This window comes from Phyllobates terribilis, unplaced genomic scaffold, assembly GCF_046119375.1.
Source record: "Phyllobates terribilis strain yellow unplaced genomic scaffold, ASM4611937v1 Scaffold_11__3_contigs__length_659146591, whole genome shotgun sequence".
Taxonomy (NCBI): domain Eukaryota; kingdom Metazoa; phylum Chordata; class Amphibia; order Anura; family Dendrobatidae; genus Phyllobates; species Phyllobates terribilis.
This window is the reverse complement of record NW_027362771.1, coordinates 259091226-259108327: the sequence shown is the minus strand read 5'-3', so window position 1 is coordinate 259108327 and position 17102 is coordinate 259091226. Positions and strand designations below refer to the sequence as shown.

At 48.0% G+C, this 17102-nt stretch overlaps 1 protein-coding gene across 3 annotated transcripts in view; it reads right to left on the bottom strand.

Moving 5' to 3' along the window:
* ATXN7L1 (ataxin 7 like 1) overlaps positions 1-17102 on the bottom strand; it is a 137355-nt gene that overhangs the window by 43017 nt on the left and 77236 nt on the right. The window contains exon 1 of one of the 3 annotated variants that reach the window (XM_073652230.1): positions 1579-1932. The exons of the other annotated variants lie outside the window; for them this stretch is intronic. The gene's annotated coding sequence lies outside the window, so the exon portion shown is untranslated. Of the gene's footprint in view, positions 1-1578; positions 1933-17102 lie in introns of those variants that run through there. 3 annotated transcript variants of the gene reach the window in all.

The following is a 17102-nucleotide window of genomic DNA, read 5'->3' as shown; positions in this document are numbered from 1 at the left end:
AGGGCAGAGAGAAGTGCGCCTGCACAGGAGAGCGATGGGGGACACCGTGATGATAGCCAGGGCTGTGGAGTCAGTAAGTCAAACCTCCAACTCCTCAATTTCCATGACACCAACTCCAACTCCCTCATACATGGCTCATGTTTAAGTGATAAATTTACTGCAGCACAGATTCATCTCAGCTAAAAGTCTAGACCCTTAGATCAGGAATAGGACAGACATTTATAGCACATTTCATAACTTTCCCAAATTCTTATGAATATTCCCCATAAACTGCATTGAACTACTGTACCCAATTTATTATATATTTTAGGAGTTGGGAGCCGGTCCATTTTATACCAACTCCACCAAAATGGGCTCCCACTCTACAGCCCTGATGATAGCGCAGGATGTGTCATCCACAGGAGACAGGGAAGGAGGACGGTGATTGTAAGAGAGGAGACGCTGGATCAAGACTAGAGCTGCCCATCAGACCAGACTGTGCCGTCTAAGTATAATAAGAGCTCTTTTTTGTGTTCAGCACAGGAGATTGGGGACATACAGACAGCATACTAGGTGCTGGTGTTATTTTATTTTGGGAAAACCTGGTGACAGGTTCCATTTAATAGGTGCTGCTGTAAAAAACAATGAACCAAATGGGAAAACCCATATAATTATCCCTCTCTAAACAGGCTATAAAATGTAACTTTTAATCTTTATAATAAATTGTGAATGTAGAGGGTATTAAAATATTATCCCTAATCAGCCAAAATGATAAATAGACTAAAATCTATAACGTTCTGATGGTACCGTGGGGTGTCATCACTAGAGCTGAATGGGATAAATAAATCTCAGCACGTCCCCCCAACATGTTTCACCGCACTAGAGGGGATGGGACACTAACATGAATCATTTACTGTCCAATCCACTGATGGGACCAGAGATACAGATACATACGCCTCACCGATCCCTGAGTCACCCCAAAACTGGGCTGACACTATACAAAGCACATCATTTGTTCCCTTGTGTATCATGAAGAGAACTATATGCTGTGTGGGGTTTATTAGAGGTTTACAGTCAGATACCTTACATTAAATCATTGCCAAACGCAAATGTACTCATTTCTAGATATTTAAAATGATAAAAATAACCACAGAGGAAGAAGTCCGAGTCATGAAAGAGTTAACCAGGAAGCAGCAGCTCCAGCCCCGTGTGCCAGGTATGAGCGGTGGCCTAGTGCGTGTGGCACAGGTGATGGAGCGGCAGGCCGTGCACGGCTCGGCTCCGGTACTGGAGCGTCAGCTCAGCGCTCCTCAGCACCGCACAAAGCAGCGCATCGCCACAACAATGCTGTGTGCAGGCCAGTACGGAGCCTGGGATCGTGTGCAGCGCTCGCAGGAGGAAATCCACCAATGACAAGCGCCTCTCCGCTCTCCTTACACCATTACGTCGCTCACTCGCACTTCTGCATTAGCAACTAACAATAAAAATAAAGGCCACATGGAGGCCCGTCCATAGAGACAGACCGTGAGGAGGACACGAGGGGGGATTTAGCTCTTTTTCTTTCATGGACATCGACAAACAAAAATGAAAGCCACTTACACAGAGAGGAAGGAAGAGGCGGCCAACTTAATCGGATAGTGCGACGCCTGTAAACATGTTGTACTTTTGGAAGCCAGAGTGCCGAGCACTGACACCGCAGCCGTCACCGGGCTCCGAGCGAGGAGTGTGCAGCACAGCCGGCACCGAGCGGAGGGCAGCGCTGCCGGCAGACACTTCAGGGCTCACCAGCCGGGTACCAGAAGTTCAGAGCTATGGAGGGATGCCAAGAACAACACGAGCGGGTGACAAACTGCAGCTTCCCCCACCCACCAGGCTGCTAGAATACTGCTACATAGGTGCATCCGATCCGGAGCCACTGACAGCACAACACGTCCGCAAGGAACCCGCCAGGCTGCTAGAATACTGCTACATAGGTGCGACACGTGTGTGTGTCAGGCTGCACAGTTCTAGATTACAGTGTGTGTGTGTGTGTCCGCAAGGAACCCGCCAGGCTGCTAGAATACTGCTACATAGGTGCGACACGTGTGTGTGTGTGTGTGTGTGTGTGTCAGGCTGCACAGTGCTGCACAGTTCTAGATTACAGTGTGTGTGTCGCAAAGAACCCACCAGGCTGCACAGTTCTATATTATAGTGTGTGTGTGTGTGTGTGTGAAGAACCCACCAGGCTGCACAGTTCTATATTATAGTGTGTGTGTGTGTGAAGAACCCACCAGGCTGCACAGTTCTATATTATAGTGTGTGTGTGTGAAGAACCCACCAGGCTGCACAGTTCTATATTATAGTGTGTGTGTGTGAAGAACCCACCAGGCTGCACAGTTCTATATTATAGTGTGTGTGTGTGAAGAACCCACCAGGCTGCACAGTTCTATAATATATATACACACACCAAACAATGGAGGCAGCACTCCATTGTGGAAAGATTAAATATAAAGTGATTTATTAATGACCCATAGTGGCCACCTTTCTCACCTGGGACCCAACATTTTTTGCTAGAGCTGCACTATAATATATCTCCTGATTTTGGCTTACAAATACTGAGGTAAAATACTGACCAAATACTGAACGTGTGAACGTGGCTTTAGACTAAAAGTATGGGCATGAAGGAGCTGTTACTGATTTAATAGGCACCTTTAGGGTAGAAATCCACAACCTGATGGTTGTTCAATTATTATTATTATTAGAAGTTTGGGTGCAGTAAGGTCTTCGTGCATCAGGGTGGGACGGGACTGTGGGTAAGGTCTTGGCTCTGCCACGGCTCCTCCGCTGCCTCTGGTGTCTCCTTCTTGTTTTAAACTTTGCACCAGCCGAACTGCGGCTGGTGGCTTCACACATTGAACTAGAGGTGGGATTCAGGAAAATGCCATCATGTAGGCACCTGCGCACATTAATCTCCCGGTGGTCTTCAGGAAAGTGGCACTGGTGGCGGTGCATACAGATTGAGATCTCGGTTCGTCATTGAGCTAAGATCTAAATCTGCACATGCGCCGACACAGGCGCCATTTTCCTGAAGTCCAGCCATAAGATCAATGTGCACAAGTGCCGCTTGCAGTTAGGATGGTGCTGGCGCAAAATTTAAAACAGTAAGAAGATGTAGACACCAGAGGCAGTGGAGGGGCCGTGGAAGAGCTTAAGACCCTACCCACAGTCCTGCCCTGATGCACAAACAGCTTATTGCACCAAAACTTCTAATGATTAATGAATAACCAGGCTGCGGATTTCTACAGTGAAGGTACCCATTACATCAGCAGCACAGCACTTTTATGCCCATTCCTTTAGTTTAATATGCATGATCCTGATGACAGGTTCTCTTTAAAGAAAATCTGCTGTGTTTTACAGTGCCAGCAAAGTGTATGAGATTTTAAGAAAAGGCATGCACATGCTGCAAACTTTATCCACAGTGCTAATTGACAGGGTCTGAAAACTAGAGCTTGTGAATTTATGCTGTGGATGTAGGTGCAAGTTTCACCCCTTGCATTGTGCGGCTTCGCTGCACCTATTTTGCAATGCTATCCGCAGCTGTAAATTCCACATGTAATGACTGTATCATTGAAGTTTTGTCAAAGTCAAATACTGGGAAGTATCAAAAACAAAGCAGCGTTATTTAAAGAATGATAAACCAAAAAGAGAAAAAAACCACAGCATCAAAAACGCAATAAAAACACGTGTAAAAAATACACTCAAAAACGCAATGAAAAAACACAAGTAACTTAATTTACATAATAGGTGCAGGAATTTTGCAACATCAAAAACTCAGTGTTACTTTATTATTTGGATGTACTTTTATTATTAGAATTGCCATATCTATTACCCAGTGTCCATACCATATTTGCTGTGTCCCACCACCTCCCATGGCTTTAAGTATTTTGTCTTGGCGTTGTGTTTTATGTTTGGTTGTGTCCAGGTATATTAATGAATAAAAATCACATTTTGATATTCAACATAATTATTTGGTCTTTACTAGCATAGTAAGTTATAAGTTCTATCTAGTTTTCTATTTGTCCAGTGGGCCTCCTTTTATTTTTATTTGAAATGGTGTATACCCCTCTGATAGGTGTTCTTCATCAGTACTAAAGCCCCCGTCACACTAAGCGAGATCGCTGCTGAGTCACAAGTTTTGTGACGCAACAGCGACCTCAGCAGCGATCTCGCTATGTTTGACACGTAGCAGCGACCAGGCCCCTGCTCTGAGATCGCTGGTCGTGTCGGAATGGTCTGGACATTTCTTTGATCGTTGAGGTCCCACTGGGTAGCATGTATCGGTGTGTTTGACACCTTACCAACGATCTTGTTAACGACCCAGACACAGAAACACATAGGCGTGCATCGTTATACAGATCGTTACGGGTCGCTGCATCGCTGCTGTGTCGTTGGGAAGATCTGACTGTCTGACATATCACCAGCGACCACATAGCGACGCAGCAATGATCCCTGTCCGGTCGTATCGTTGTCGGGATCGCTGTAGCGTCGCTTAGTGTGACGGGGCCTTTAGGCTAAAAAAATTAGTGTGTTTATTCAGTAGAGAGAGTTCGCCTGCAATTCAACAGATGCAATCTGTATGATAGAGGTTGAATCATGCAAAAGAGCTTTAAAGGTAGTTTGTCAGGTCATTTTGCGTACCATGCTAACAGTATCCTGAAATGCAGATTTTGCAGCGCTTTCAGAATATGTAACTTTTATTGTTGTGCGTTGCCCCGTTGTGTTTCTGAAAGCCCCGGAAAATTTATAGTCACGCATCACCAAGTCAAGCGTATGTAAATGCAAAATGAGTATTCACCCCTTCCCCACCCACCCCTTGGTGCCGGCGTCAGTTATTCAGTCAGACTGCTGTATAACTCGCTCAAGGATCGCATCGCAATCCTTGGACTGGCAGTCTCCTCTTCTGAAATGAGCGTGACAGCTGCATTGAAATATATGCTGTCACGCTCCGATCAGAAGAGCAGACGGCCAGCAAGTAATATGGCGTTCTGACTGAATCACTGATGCCGACGCAGAGGGGTGGGCGGGGGAAGGGTTGAATACTCATTTCACATTTTCATACACTTGACATGCCAGCAAGCGACTATAAATTTTCCGGGGCTTACTGCAACACAATGGGGCATCGAACAGCAATAAACGTTACATATTCTGAAAGGGCTGCCCAAGCTCTATTTCAGGATACTGTTAGTATGGTATGCACAAATGACCTGACAAACTCCCTTTAAATGAGCTCTAATCATGTTACATTGTTGATCAGCTCTTGTTAGGGCCTTGTTCACACTGTTTCTGCAGCGAATAATCTGCTACATTTCTGAGCCCATCTGGAAAGATGGACACGGTCAGTAAAAATAATAGAAAACACACAAAGGAATTCACTTGAACTCTGTAAGTGTCATTCCACGTATGTCCTGTCAGGATGGTGGGTGGGTTGTCTGGTTTTTGTTTTTAGGGGGATTCAGATGGAATCACCAGAACGCACTGCAGAAATGCAGTATGAGCATAGCCTTATGGGTGTATTGGTGTGAACTCTGCTTTGCAGGTGTGAAGATTGGACACATTGCAATAGCATAAATTAGTGCTAGCTAAAAAGGCAAACACCAGATGCATGGATAGATTGTAAAATAAATCTATGGGAAAACTGCAGTAATCACATTGGAAGATTTGCTCCAGTAAACACAATGAGCACACTGAGGCTTTACAGAGCTGGTGTTTGTCTTTGATCAGGTCAATAGGTACCAACTATTGGCCAAAGCGAAAAGCAGGTTTTCCAGTTTTCCCTTAAGTTCTTGCTGTGGCATGAAATGATTTGAAGACTGGTATACAGTTTAAGGGCTGGCTGTGTGGACTGTGTGACGTCTTTACACAAGAAAACAATAAGGAAAAGAATTTTGCATTAATAAGTCCACAGACAATTCATTCCGCTAAAGCCTTTTCCCTTCAGCGAGTAAATCTTAAAAATATTAAATCTGAGAAGAACAAAAGACTTCTTGGTAAACCATCAAGGTTCCTACACTGATCTGGTCACTCAACACTTTCTTCTTGTTTCTCACTTTGGACTAGTACTTTGGTTTCCCCATCACTCTTGTGTAATACTCCAGATTGAATCACATGTGGAAAACGCATTCCTGGTTACAGGTGTTGTCTACACACCTCACATTTTTCAAAAATTGTGCTATAAAATAATAAAAGAAGTAATACTAGCATTACTAATTGTCCGCACTTCCCATTATACACTTCCTGGTTACCCCATTAATCTTAAGATTTGTGACCGCTGCAGCTAATTACTGGATTTTGAGGTAACATGCCAGCACCACTGCTGTGGTAACTCCATCTGAATGGGAGGGGTGAGGGATCCTAGCATTACCTGGCTAATGAAAGAATACAGAAAATGCATTTTTACTTGGCAATGAGAAGACAGACTTCAAATTTATTGTCCCATCCATTATTTACACTTTGTGTTATTACATGAAGGAATTGTCCATTTTCAAGGAACATTGTTGGGCAGGCCTGGAAGGCTATGTTCACACATGTTGTTTTTTTTTTTTACGTCACAAATCTGCAGCAAAACTGATCTCTGGCAGGAAATCAGCTGCGTTAAGAACGCTGGTTTTGCTGCGTTTTTTTCACTGTCCTTCTGTCTCTATTTATGCATGTACATAAAGTTCTGTGAAAAAAAGAACCCCATTCTATTTTGCCATCAAAAAACTGATGCAAATTTTGGTGCGTTTATGCGTTTTTTTTTACCACCCATTACTTCCTATGGGTGAAAAAACACTGAAAAAAACTCCCAAAAAACATTGAAAGAAGTGACATGCTCTATTTTCCAAAAACCCAACCAAGACACAAAATACGCAGCAAAAAAAAAAAAACAAGATGTGTGAACAGAGAATTCTGGTTTCTCATAGACTTTGCTGGTACTGCAAAACTCAGCTGAAAATTTGCATAAAAATCTGCAGCAAAAAACGCTGAAAAACCCAACATGTGTGAACATAGCCTAATGCTTTGAAATAACAAAAGAAGCATTATTTACCAGATTTTCAATATGGGATCCAGTTTTGGGCGCCACACTTTAAGGTACATTTCAGACGTCCGTGTTTCAAGTACGTGTCGTGTCCATTTCCACACGTACTGGAGACACTGACACACATAGACCATTTCAAATGAATGGGTATGTGCACATATCAGTGTGTTTCCACAGACCGTGTTTCCGTGGGCAAAACATGATGACATGTCTGTTTTTTTCTCACAGCACGGGTCACAAAATGTTCCACACATGTGCACAGTGAGGACATCCCTGTGTCATCAGTCTGCACGTACTGGCACCTGAGAATCAGCCGTACAGTTAGCACTGTTCCCAAGCGCCAGGTGCTGAACACTGGCCTCATCATTGTCCCCTGGCTAGCAAGGGACAATGATGAGAGTAGTATTCTGCTTCCACTTTGCCCTGGTGTAAAAATACTAAAAAAAAAATAAAAAAATTCTTATACTCATCTGTTCGAAGATGTCCCCCGCTGTAATCCACCTGATCGATCACGCCGAGGAGAATGACTAACTGCAGTGAGCAGGTCCCTGCTCTGTGCTGAGCTCAATGAGTGACAGGACACCGCTCGGTGAGCTCAGCAGAGGTCCGGGGCCTGCTCGCTGCAGCGAGTCATTCTCACTGACTCCTCGGCGTGAGCGGTCAGGTGGATTACAGCGGGGGACTCTTCGGACAGGCGAGTATCAGGATTTTTTTATTTTATTCTTATTTTTACACCAGGACACAGCAGTAGCAGAATACTACTCTCATCATTGTCCCTTGCTCGCGCTGATTACAGTGCAAGCAGGAGACAATGATGAGGGCAGTGTTCAGCACCCGACGCTTGGGAACAGCGCTAACTGTACGCTGATTCCCAGGTGCCGGTACATGTGATCCCGATGCGGCACACAGTTGCCACACATCACGGACACGGATATCTACAGTATTGGTTTTTCCAATACCGGAAATATCCGTACGTGTGAAAGAGGCCTTAGAAAGATATTGGGAAGTTCGAGTCAGTTCAAAGGTGAGCAAATAGATTATTACAAGGCATGAAAGGCCTCTCTTAGGACGAGAGGTTAGAAAAGTTAAGCTTGTTTAGCTTAGAAAAAAGACGCCTCAAAGGTGATCTCATTTATATGTATAAATACATGACTTAGTACTTTCAAAGACTTTAGAAAAGGATTAGAGGACATTCATTACATGTGTGGAGGAAAGGCAATTTCGGCAGCGAAATTGTAAAGAGTTCTTTACAGTTAGAGCAGTCAGACTGTGGAATTCTCTACCCCAAGAGGTAATAATGGCAGATACGACATCTGCATTTATTGTGGGTTATAAATAATCTAACGATAGAGAATGTAGAACAGGTGGAGAAAGGGTGAACTTGATGGACCTGTGTCTTTTCTGTAACTGCAGTGGCTTGCGAAAGTTCCCCCCCCCCCCTCCTTGGCTATTTACCTATCTTGTTACATTAGAAACCTGGGTTTAAATATTTTTATAATCCAATTTGTGTGTGATGCATCAGCAATAGTCTAAGTTGGTGAAGTGAAGTGAGAAAAATACAGGCATAAATTTAATTTATGGGATCACATAACTAAAAATTGGCATGTGCATATCTATTCACCTCTTTTGTGATGAAGCCCCTAACAATTTCTGGTGCAAGCAATTGCCTTCATAAGGCACATGCTTAGTGAAAGGAAGTCCACATGTGTGCAATCTAAGTGTCACATGGTCTGTCAGTATATATACACCTTTACTGAAACGCCACAGAGGCTGCAACACCATTAAGCAAGAGGCATCACCACTAACCACACAACACCATGAACACCAACGAGATCTCCAAACAAGTCAAGGAAAAAGTGGTTGAGAAGCACAAGTCATGGTTGGGTTATAAAAACAATATCCCCATCTCTGATCATCCCCGGGAGCACCATCAAATCCATTGTCATCAAATGGAAAGAACATGGTACTCCAATAAACCTGCCAAGAGTGGGCCACCCTCAAAAACGCTCAGCCCGGGCAAGGAGGGAATTAATCAGGTAGGCAACACAGAGACCAAAGGTAATCCTGAAGGAGCTGCAGAGTTCCCAAGCAGAGACTGGAGTATCTATCCATACGACCACAATAAGCCGTACACTCGATAGATGTAGCCTTTATGGAAAAGTGGGCTGAAAAAAAGCCTTTACTTATACACAAAAATTGTGAGGCTCGTTTTGCGTTATCCAAAAGACATGTGGGAAACTCCCGAAATGTATGGAGGAAGGTGCTGATGAAGATGAGACCAAAATTGAACTTTTTGGCCACCAAGGTAAACGCTATGTCTGGCGTCAAACACAGCTCATCACTCCAAGAACATCATTTCCACAGTGAAACATGGTGGTGGCTGCATCATGATGTGGGCTTGTTATTTGGCAGCAAGGACAGGGAAAATGGTCCAAGTCGAGGGGAAGATGGATGGTGCAAAATAAAGGGATATTCTTAAGCAAAACCTGTTTCAATCTGTCAGTGATTTGAGATTGGACGAAGGTTCACCTTCCAACAAGACAATGACCCAAAGAATACTGATAAAGCAACACTCGAGTGTATTAAGGGGAAACGTGTAAATGTTTTGGAGTGGCCTAGTCAAAGCCAAGACCTTAATTCAATTGAGAATCTGTGGTCAGACTTGAAAATTGCTGTTCACCAGAGGAAACCATCTAACTTGAAGTAGCTGGAGCAGTTTTGCCTTGAGGAATGGGCAAAAATCCAAGTGGCCAGATGTGGAAAGCTCATAGAGACTTATCCAAAGTGACTTGCAGCTGTAATTGACGCAAAAGGAGGCTCTACAAAGTACTGACTTTAGGGGGGTGAATAGTTATGCACACTGAAATTTTCAGTAATTTTATCCTATTTGTTGTTTGCTTTACAATAAAAAGCAAAGCAAAATGTTCACAGTTGTAGGCATGTTCTTTACAAAAACGGATGCAAATCCTAAAAAAAAAAATAGTGAAATTCCAGGTTGTGAGAGAGCAAAACACGAAAAATGCCAAAGGGGGGTTGGGGGTTTGAATAATTTCGCAAGCCATTGTAGTTGCATTTTGGGAGACAGTGCATTATTTTAGGATAGCAATATTACAAGAAGACTTTTCCTGCTTTAGTGCTGGTGTATAAATGAGTATCATCGTTTACCAGGGAGACCCAAAAGGTAAACTGAAGTTTTGTTTATTTTGGCACAATGAGGAATCGGCTAATGTACTATCTATTTAATGAATGCAAGGTGTTAATATTAGATCTTTTAGCAATGTTGTTTGTAATGTATACATATGATCAGAAAGTTTAATTTCCCAACAAAGATGTATTCTCAATTATGATGTTTGTAATATGAAGTAGTTGTATGTATGTGTGGCACCCCAGGGATCTGGTTTCCACAGTAACAGCAATGTTATGTCTGAGAGCAGGTGGGAGGTCTCTTGGTCAGGAATCCTATGCATGCCACACCTCCTGCCCAGTCCTGGGAGGGGAAGAACTTCCCCTATATAAACCTAGGGCTGAGGCAGGGTTAGTGAGTAGAGAAGAAGTAGAGACAGAGAAAAGAAGCAAATATAGGAACAGAACATCAGGAGCTCTGTGGGAGCAGTGTTACAAGGAGTCAGGGGCTGGCAGCTGCAGAGCTCGCCCTGACTGAGAAGATTTCTTACCGGACCCGGAGTCCGAGGCTGTGGGGACTAACTCCTACCCAGCAGCAGAATCCGTCAGGCAGGGGATTCCAGGTCCTCTGGCCAAGAAACCCGAAGGCACGGTCACACGCATGGGACCAGCACCGCCGTCGTGGAGCGGAAGCTACTAGAAGGCCCCGAGTCACCGGCCATACGGGTGAGCACCACACGGTACACTCAGGGACGTGGGCTACTTATACCCACCTCTAGCAAGGTAGCCAGAAGAGTACAGTTAGTTTGGGAGGCCTACAACTCCGCCTGGCCAGGGGAGATCCCATCTGCTCAAGGACTGACCAGGCCCCAATCGCTAGCCAGTACTTCGGGAGGGTCTATCTTTGTCACCAGTAAAGACCCTGAACTACACCGTACCGTCTCCGAGTGGTTCCTGCTACCCCCATCATCCACGTCGGCTGCCCTGAGGCCATACCCCTCCCGTTGGGGGTTATACTATCACGCTGCACAATCCTACCACCGGCCTCAGCGGTCTGCCCTGCAGCAGCAGCTCCTTAGCTGTACTCAACGGGTGGCGTAGTCGTCCAACATCTACCGCTGATACATCGCCGCTCAGTTTGACTCCCTGGGCACGGACCGGGTCACCGCCACGAGACTACAACCCTCAACAGATCCGGCTCCGAGTAAGCTCCCGCGTGCGCAACGCAGCGCGACACAGGCCCAGGGGCGCGTCAACTTTTGGCGTAGTCGGCAGGATTTCGTACCCGCAACCACCGGGTACTGCGTGCCTGAAAAAGACTGTTCAAACTTACCTGTGGTGAAGATTCCCGCCATCCGGCGCCATCTTCAGCCTTCTTCCCGCCATCGATGAAGATTCCCGCCATCCGGCGCCATTTTCAGCCTTCTTCCCGCCTTCCGTGGAGTTTTCCCGCCGTTGGACGCCATCTTGAAGACGTCGCGCGGGAAGAAGAGGTGCGTGGACTCCGAAAGCGCGCGAGAACTGAAGCCCCGCCTCACGTCCGGACGTCGCGTAAGGTCCTGGAAGGAGCCCAGCAGACGCCGACGTCACAGGAGCGCGACGGAAGGTCCTCAACCCTGACGATCTACTGCGGAGCCGCGGCCTACGGAAGAGGATCATCGCAAGGTAGGCCACGGTCCACTAGGGGGGAGGAGGATGTCGGATACGGAGGAGAGCTTCACTGCCTCAACCCCCGCCAGCGCCATCGCTGCTGCAGTCATGCCTTTCACCATGCCCTATATCCCGGGAGCGGCCTGGCTACCCCAGTACTCAGGGGAGTCACATACCCTGCATGACTTTAGAGAAAAGCTGGATAGCCTCTTCCAGGTGTACCCCCTCACAGAAGAGCAAAAAGTGAGCATCCTGGTGGCCCAATTAACTGGGGCAGCCCGAAGGGAGGTAAAGTCCTGGCCACCTGGGGGGAGGACTGTCGCAGGGATACTAACCCGGCTGAGGGACACCTTTGATACCCGCACCTCAGCCGAGATCAAGCTTAGATTCTACGGGTGCAAACAGCGGGCACATGAGAGTATAAGGGACTATGCCCTGAACCTACAAGAGGCCCTGAGAGCCATTAAGCAGACCGACCCTGACGGCGTGGGAGACGAGGACAGGCTGTTGACTGAACAATTTATAGAGGGTTTATATTGCAATGCCCACCGAACCCAGTTGCGGGCAATGGCCTTACAGGATCCTCATCTGGGATTTGCACAGTTCAAGGACAGAGCCATCCGGGTGCTCCGAGAACCGGCACCAGGTGGCGTTGTGACCCACAGACGCCCCACTACTACTTACCACCAGGAGGCGGCGCCCTTGTCGGCAGGGCCTGTGGGAGCTGATGCGCAGGCTTTGAGCAATGACCCAGCTCCAGACCTGCACCATCAGGTCCAAGAGCTAGCTAAAAGCGTTGCTGCGCTAACTCGAACTGTGCAGTCTTTACAGGTTTCTACTCCAGGGAAGATCCAGCTGGCATCCGGACCGGAGGACATCCCGTGGCGTCGACCAAGGAGGACCCCACCGGCCAGAGGAAGACCCAGCGACCGATACAACGAGGACGGACGACCCATCTGCCGCCGCTGTAATCAACCCGGACATATGGCAAGGTACTGTCCTTTAAACTGGCACAACCTAGGGTAGAGGGCCAACCCCTAGGAAAAAGATCATCAGGCCCATCGAACTGGCGCGATAAATATGTGGGAGGACGTCCAGTCTTGCCTGTGGTACTGGATGGCATTCCTATGAGTGCCCTACTGGACACCGGGTCACAGGTCACCACCATCCCGTACGTGCTCTTCAAGCAGTACTGGAATGACTCGGATATTACCCGCTACCCTGACGACGACTTGAGTATCATCGCCAGCAATGGTCAGCCCGTGCCACAGATCGGATTTAAAGAGGTGACCATTAAAATTGGTAGAGTTGAACTGGCAGCACAGGGACTGATCATTGTAGACATTGACAAACACGAGAGTCACCCAAAGATAACTCTAGGAACTAATGTAATTGAAAATTGTCTTGCAGAGGTGATTTTCCTTTTACAGCAGGTTGCCAAGAACGCCAGCTCCGGCGAGCAGCGAGTGCTCCAAAAAGAGATCCGGGCACTGATGCGACGGCAACAGGTGGAACTCTCCGGCGGTGAGATTGGTAGCGTGAGAATGTGTGACCCTTTCCCTATTGCCATGCCCCCAAAAAGTGAAATGATGATTTGGTGCCGGGCAGCTATTGGTCTGAGAGGTAGAGATTACCAGGCAATGGTAGAACCAGTTTACTCAGACAGTAGGCCCACCATCTTGACAGCACGGGGGGTGGTTAATGTACGCCATGGGAGGGTGCCCGTTCGCATAATCAATATCGGGAAGAGGGAAGTGTACCTGCCCCGGTATGCCACGCTAGCCAAATTATATACCATTAACCAAAATGCTATACAATCTGTGGAACCCTTGCCTCCATCTCACCCGGAGGAAGGTAACGGCTCTAAGAAAACAATGGAGGACTGGTGTCAGCAACTACATTTGGGTACTGACTCCACTCCCTCACACCAGAAACAGGGAGTCTATGGGGTGGTTCAAGAGTACGAGAGAGTGTTTAGTAAACACCCGTTAGACTTCGGGCGAGTCAAGGGGGTAGAACACCACATCCCCACGGGAGACCATCCTCCCATAAAAGAGAGGTATCGACCCGTACCCCCTGCACACTACCAACACGCCAAGGGGATGCTTAGAGACATGAAGGAGGCTGGGGTGATCAGGGATAGCTGTAGCCCCTGGGCAGCTCCACTAGTCTTAGTCAAAAAGAAAGACAACACCATGAGGATGTGTGTAGATTACCGGAAAATCAACCGTATCACACACAAGGATGCGTACCCCTTACCAAGGATAGAGGAGTCTTTGGCTGCTTCAAGATCTGCTAACTTCTTCTCTACCTTGGATCTCACTAGTGGGTACTGGCAGGTTCCTGTAGCAGAGGCGGACCGGGAGAAGACCGCATTCACCACCCCGATGGGACTTAGCGAGTTTACCTGTATGCCGTTCGGACTCTGCAACGCACCAGGAACCTTCCAACGATTAATGGAGTGCTGTCTGGGCCACAGAAACTTCGAGACGGTCCTGTTGTACCTGGACGATGTCATCGTATATTCTAAGACTTATGAGGACCACCTGAAACACCTGGCGGAAGTGTTCGAAGCTCTGGCAAGCTACGGCCTAAAGGTGAAACCCTCCAAGTGTCACCTCCTGAAACCAAAGGTGCAGTACCTGGGACACGTGGTGAGCGCTGACGGAGTGGCTCCCGACCCTGATAAGATCACCGCAATTAAGGAATGGCCAAGTCCCTCCAGTGTAAAGGAAGTGCGGCAGTTCCTCGGGTTGGTAGGCTACTACCGCAGGTTCATCCCCGGTTTCACCAAAAAGGCAGCTCCTATGCAGGACCTCCTGATAGGCCAGTCCCGGAAGGCCAAGAACCAGAAGCCGCCCTTCAGATGGGAGAAGTTGGAAGAAGAGTCCTTCCGCCAGCTGAAGATGGCCCTCACGGGGGATGAAATCCTGGCGTACCCGGATTACAGCCAGCCCTTTATCCTCTACACCGACGCAAGTAACATCGGGCTAGGAGCCGTGCTGTCCCAGATCCAGCAGGGGAAAGAGCGAGTAATCGCTTACGCCAGCCGAAAACTGCGACCCACCGAAAGAAACCCTGAGAATTACAGCTCATTTAAGCTAGAGTTCCTGGCGGTGGTGTGGGCAGTCACCGAACGCTTTAAGCACTACCTCGCTTCTTCCCGATTCGTCGTGTACACGGATAACAACCCGTTGACACACCTGGACACGGCAAGACTCGGTGCCCTAGAGCAGAGATGGATGGCCCGCCTGTCCAACTACGAGTTCACCATCAAATACCGGGCAGGACGCTCCAATACCAACGCGGACGCCCTGTCCAGGATGCCAAACCTACCGGACGTAGGGGAAGATCCAGAGGGACTGGAAGAAGTCGAACTCCCCGCGTTTCACCGTCATGGGACTATCCAGTATTCCCATCGGGTAAGGAGTAAGCAAGGCGCTACGCTTAACCCCTTACCTCACTACAACTGGGCGGAAACGCAAGACAGTGACCCTGCTGTCCGGCTGGTGAAGGAGATGCTGACTCAGCCAGAGGCTCGCCTTGACCCAGACGCTCCGGAGGAAGCCAAGCAACTGTGGGCAGAAAAGAGTAGACTGTTCCTTTACAAGGGGAAGTTGTGCCGCAGGATGGTTAACTCCCGGACGCATGAACTAATCTGGCAAGTAGTGGTGCCACGACGAGACGCAGCCATGGTGATGGAGGCATACCACGATGGAGCTGGGCATTTCGGATGGAAGAAGCTGGAGTTCCTGCTGCGCGGGCGGTTCCATTGGGTAGGCATGAGGGGAACCATCGAGAGGTGGTGCAGAGACTGTGGCCCGTGCAACCTGAGGAGGAAGGACCGTGCCAGCCAGAAGACTCCCCTGCAGTCCATCGTCACCCGGCAGCCGTTGGAACTGGTAGCCTTGGATCATGTAAAACTGACCCCAAGCAGAAGTGGCTACGTCTACGCGTTAACCATCGTGGATCATTACTCCCGGTTCTTGGTTGTCGTGCCCGTCAAGGACTTAACGGCTCAAACAGCAGCTAGAGCCTTCCAGCAGCACTTCTGCCGTCCACACGGGTACCCGGACCAAGTGCTGACGGACCAGGGACCTGCCTTTGAAGCGGAGGTCTTCCAGGAATTCTGCAATCTGTATGGCTGTCGGAAGATAAGGACGACACCCTATCATCCGCAAACTAATGGACTTTGTGAGAAAATGAACCAGGTGGTAATGGATCTTCTGAAAACGTTGCCCCTGGAAGAACGCAGTCTGTGGCCTGAGAAGCTGCCCGATCTGGTGGACCTATACAACCACATCCCGGTAGGTTCCACCAACTGTACCCCGGCTTACCTAATGAGGGCGAGACCTGGTAAGTTACCTGTTGACCTGGAAATGGGAGTCCTGACACCCGAGGACACTTCACCAGAAGCAGACTGGGACACAGAGAGGCAGCAGCAGTACCGGAAAGTACAGGAGAGCGTGGAGCGAAGTCTCTGTCAGGCTAGGGAGAGACAAGAGAAAACTTACAACCAGTATGCTCCCGCTGTTCCCCTGGTGCCCGGAGAGCAGGTCTTGAAGAGGAAAAGACGGCTCCACAAGTTGGACGACCAGTGGGAGAAGGACCCGTACACCGTACTGCCCTCAAGCCACGAGAACCCGAAGGTCTGTACCATCAGTAAAGACGGAGGGGAGACCACAGCCATTGTATCCCGGGATCACCTGAAGAAGTGTCCTGAACAGCTACGGAACCCTGAAGAGGAACAAGAAGACCATCGACCCGTAGAGGAAAGGGAAGATATGGTTAGTACTGTGCTCGGAGACTTCCCTCGGTCTTGGACTCAAGTCAATGGTGCAGTTGTGGTACCCGTACTCACCTTCCTCCAACCAGCATCCCAAGCACCTACGGAGCAACAGGTAGAGCTGGAAGAACAGCCGGTCCAGGAGGCAGAAGACCCCACACCAGCAGACCAGGAGGATCAACCCTCTGCTTGCAGTGAGCCTGCCATATCCCTAGTGAGCCAAAGGGCCCGTAGACCGCTGCCCAGTTTACCCTTAACAGCTCCTACACCCTGTAGTTCAGGGCCAGACAGTCAGCTCCGTAGGTCCACTAGGGCCACTAGAGGCCAGTTACCCGCACGTTGGAGGATTTGAAGTGTATAAATTGTTTTACTTGTGGTTACCTGTTTTTCTTGTTGCTTGTGTATAATTATGTGTTTCTAGTTGTTTATAGGAGTCTTTGGTGGATTTACCGGGAATCCTGTGTACAAAGTTGGAGCGTAACCCAGGACGGACTAAAGACTGTTAAG